The sequence below is a fragment of the Capsicum annuum genome, chromosome 3 (genome assembly GCF_002878395.1).
Source record: "Capsicum annuum cultivar UCD-10X-F1 chromosome 3, UCD10Xv1.1, whole genome shotgun sequence".
NCBI classification, from domain to species: domain Eukaryota; kingdom Viridiplantae; phylum Streptophyta; class Magnoliopsida; order Solanales; family Solanaceae; genus Capsicum; species Capsicum annuum.
In genome coordinates this window covers 202,542,911-202,548,148 of record NC_061113.1, presented here as the reverse complement: position 1 = coordinate 202,548,148, position 5,238 = coordinate 202,542,911, and positions in this window count along the sequence as shown.

Genomic DNA, 5,238 nt, shown 5'->3' with positions numbered 1-5,238 from the left:
TTCAAATTTCAGAATTTGATTTCAGAAAGATGCATGGTTAGAACATATTAAAAAATGGGCTTAAGAGATGTTAGGTGGTTACCCAAAGAAGGAATGAGCCATAAAACTCATTTCCCAAAACCGTGTTTTGCCGATACGGGTATATTATTATTGTACGCTGGCGACGCCCCTGTGGCGTAGCAGATTCAGATACTCCAACCCTTGTGGTAAACTTGGGTTAGGGGCTTGGCCACCGAGTTAGGATGGATCCCATATAGCCCGTGGGGTAGCGGATATGTAGGGTGTATCACCTATCTTAGAAGTAACACAAAGTAACACTGCATTGACAAGAAGTTTTTACAATTATCAAAGAATGCCCATGTGTTTTAAACTATATCATGCATGATGTTTTCATGACTTGCTCTCATCTATTTTATATATATAAATGCATTATTTTGGATTTATCTGTGTACCAGTACAATTATATTGACTCCCTATCTTTCAAGGTTTGAGGCTTAGTCTAGAGGTCTTGCTAAGCCGTAGACTTGTTCCAACAGAAGTGAAGTGTGTATAGTTGGTGAACCTTCTTTATTTTGAAAGGCCTTTTTCTTTTCAGTCAGTTGTGATTTAATTTGGTATAGGTCCACTGGGGGCCTTGTCCCAGATTCAGACAAGTTATCGATGTCTTATGTAGTAGAGATTTCGCAGACTGAGAAAGATGTTGTTTAGATGTTGAAAAACTTATTTTTCATATTGTCGAACAGATTTCAGATTTATGACCATGATTCCATTTATTATAATTCTGCATCTTTTATTTATTATTCGAGTATTGTGCATGATTACCAGACGTAGAAGGAGCCTCGGGCCTCCACGTTTCGGGATGCTCATCACAGCCAGGGCCCTAGCTCGGGTAGTGATAATGGAATATCTGGAATAATGGGCCTTGTCCAAGATCAACCTAATCTAATCACTCACTCTCGGCACACAAACTCGGCTCCCAATCCTCAAAAATCCATCTGAAACCTGTGAGGCTTCCTTAGACTCCCCACTCAACACCTTATCTCGAATCAACCTCAATTCAACATCATCAAACTGATGAGCTCGAATCTGCTCCATCAAATAAGGTCTAGTCTCCACAAATGTCAAAACACGCCCAGGTGTCAAAATATTAAGCCTAATTATATGGTTAGCTAAAGACTGAACCTCTAGGGCCGAAGGCCTTCCTGAGGTCAAACGATGCGCCAAACTACCCATGCTAGTCGACTTCTGGCTTAAGGCATCTACAACCACATCAGCTTGCTCGGATGATAGAGAACTGTCAAGTCATAATCCTTAAGAAACTCAAGCCAACGACGCTGCCTCATATTAAGATCTCGCTAGGTGAAGAAGTACTGAAGGCTACTATAATATGAGAAGATTTTACAACGAAATCTATACAAGTAGTGCCTTTACAACTTCGAGGCAAAAACCACTGTACACAACTCCAAATCATAGGAAGGATAATTCCTCTCATAAGGCTTCAACTGACGAGACGCATAAGCAATCACCTTGACCTCCTACATCAACTCCTTACCCAATCCAACACCTAAAGCATCACAAAACATGATAATGCCCACGCCCCCCTTGGGAAAAACCAATATAGGAGCTGAAGTCAACAAATTCTTGAGCTTTTGGAAGCTCGTCTTACAAGCATCAGACCACTGAAAGAAAATCTTCTTCTGAGTCAACTTAGTCAAAGGAGCTACAATAAAAGAGAAACCCTCAACAAAACACCAATAATAACTCACCAAGCCAACAAAACTCTGAATCTTTATGGGCAAAGTAGGTCTATCCAAATCATGAACCGCTACAATCTTGGTCGGGTCAACCATAATACCTTTCTTAGCCATGACATGACTCTAGAAAGAAAAAGACTTCAATTGTAACTCACACTTAGAGAACTTCGCATACAACTTCTCATCCCTCAATCTCTGAAGCACAATTCGTAAATATTTCTCATGCTCAACCTCACTCTTGAAATAAACAAAGATATCATCTATAAATATAATAACAAAGAAGTCAAGATACCTCAAAACACCCAGTTCATCAACTTCATGAACACGGCAGGGGAATTGGTTAACACAAAGGACATGCCAAGAACTCATAATGACCATATCGAGTTCGAAAAGCTATCTTTGGAACATCCGAAGCTCTAATCCTTAACTGGTGATAACCGGACCTCAAATCAATCTTCAAAACACCGCAACACCCTGTACTAGTTAAATATGTCATCAATACGGGGAATAGGATACTTATTCTTAATCGTCAGCTTATTCAACTGTCGATAATCAATATACATAGGCATAGACCCATCCTTCTTCTTTACAAACACGACAGGTGCACCCCAAGGTGATACACTAGGTGGGATAAATCCCTTATCCAATAACCCCTGCAACTAATCCCTTAGTTTCTTCAATACTTCTGGGGCTATTGTACTAGGAGAAATAGAAATAGGCTCGATGCTTGGATCAACATCAATATCTCAATCCGATGGCATACTAGGCAAGTTCATAGGGAACACATCTACAAAATCACGGACAACACAGACAGAATTCAAGAAAGAAGATGAAACAATACTAGTGTCACAAATTGGGAAAAGTAAGATAAATATCCCCTCTCAACCAATTTATAATCTTGAACATAATAAAGCTCACCCTTCCAATATTTCCTTGGCACACCTGACGAAGCTAAAGTCACAGTCTTAGCAAAATAATCTAAGACAACGTGATAAGGATCCAACCAATCCATACCCAAAATATCATCGAAGTGAACTATATCTAACACAAGTAAATCTACCAAAGTCTCAAGCCCGACAAACGTCACAACACAAGATCGATACACCAGATCCACCACTAAAGAATCTCCTATCGGTGTAGATACACGAATAAGCATAGCAAGAGGCTCACTAGGAGAAATTCAATTTGGGATCAAATAACACAGATGTAGGTCTGAAACAAATGGGGACGATACCTGTGATCACAACATTAGACGCCTCCATATTTGGCCTGGTGGGTATATCATAACACTTACTATGACCACCAACTAGATGAACAGCCCCACAACCACTGCTTGAGTGGTCCCACGACCATTCTCATGAGCTCTACTTCCTCTGTCCCTGCCCCTCACAGCTAAAATAAGAGTAGCCCAAATCATCAACGGGGATATTCCCTGGCCACATGTCCAATCTCATCACACACATAGCAAACTCTACGACCAATCTCAATAGGAGAAGGTACAACTGGGTTCAAACGGACACCCTAAACTGTTGAACTAGAAGATCCACCACATGAACTCTATAAAGTCGCCTACACTGTCCTACCATAGTATCCTCGAGAACCTCTAAAATCTCTACCTTAAGAGTTCTGACTCCTGAACTCACCAAAACATCACGCCTTCTTGGAGCTTCCCTAAGATGTACTAAGATACCCTCTGTCATCTTAGCATGATCCACAATACTCTGAAAAGAAGCCCCAAACATAACCATCTGACACGTATCTAACTGAAGAAAGACATCCAAACTATTTACAAACTTACAAATATTCTCAGACTTAGTGGAAATACTATTATAGGAATATCTAGACAGGGAATGGAAGCGTGCCTCATACTCAACAACTGTCATGGTGCCCTACTCCAAATGATCAATCTCATCCTGCATCTAATCCCTCAAACTGTAAGGCTTGAATCTCTCTAGAAAGGCATCAATAAACTGATCCTATGACTACTCAAGAGCATCAACAGGCCTATAACCAATAAATGATCTCCACCAATATCTCGCAAATATCTCAACTGATATATAGTACAAACCACACCATCCGCGCAGAAAGAGTGAAACATAACTCAGAACACAAGGTATGAAGAAATTTCATACGATAACAAATAAAATGAGAAAGATTTTCTTAAGACATCCTATAGCCTCTCAAAGATAGATACGAACGTCTACGTACAGATTTGTGATACTCTATTCGATATCATGTTCTTACACCGTTGAGACTAATGAACTTAGCTACTTTGATATTAATTTATCATGAACCAAAAATAAGGGTTATGATGGCACTTGTCGCGACAACCCTTGACAAGTAAACCTTTCACCCAAACTGATACACACGAAAAAAAGACAATTATACCCCTAAGGTAAGGCTTCTAGAAAGAAGCTGAACCACATAGATATAACAAAAACAGAAAGATTAAAATCAATACATGCAGTCATAACTCCCAAAACCTGGTGTCAAAGGTGTAAGAACTACTAATACTATCCAGGAGTCAAATACATCAAAAAATAACCACAAAGGATTAATATCTGTCTTCCAATACTAATAAAGACATAACTAATACAGAAAGATAGGGGTGAACTCCGGATGTATGAATGTCTAACTACTACCTTGAGTAATCTGAAGGCGCCCAAAATCAACCAGTTTAAGGCGCACCCAAACCTGAAGCTAAGCGAAAAGGTAAAGTAGGAGTGAGTACAGATCACTTGTACTCACTAAGTATCATAGGTCGACCGATCAAAGTAGAAAATAAAGCATACAAAATACACAATAAGGGCACGTCACCTGTAATCAGAAAATGTTCCACAACGGTAGACCCACACCGCTTGCACTACCAATTCTAATATATCATATATATTGCAATATCATACCAAGATAGAACACAAGTACGTATTATATCATATATAAGTAGAACAAGAGAGAACATGTATATACAAGATCATCAGATACAAGTAAAAGGAGATATAATAAATACATAGATGACAAGTCAATATGGCAATACAACACAACATAATACAACAAAGTAAGTGCAATGTATATGATGATAATGAGGATGCACGAGGTCTTCATAAAACCTCCAAGATCGTCGCACAATCCCCGTATACATCTACGGAGCTAAAGCTTCACGAAGTAGGACCTATGGGGGGATCGTCAACCCGTATACAATCCGCATATCTCATATCTCATTTTTGGCACATCCCTCAGAAAGGGTGTTATAAGGTGTTACATTATCTCCTTCCCGGCACTTCCCTCGGAGAGGGTTTTATAAAAGGTGTTGTCAGTGTTTCTCAGATGTTGTAACTTTGATACTAATGTTTCATGAATCAATATGATATAGGGATTTAATGCTCACAACCAATCACAATGATATATTTCTAGAACCAACCACCACTATACATTTCCACAACCACGTGAGCCAATATTCACTCATTATTTTCGTTTCATCCATGAA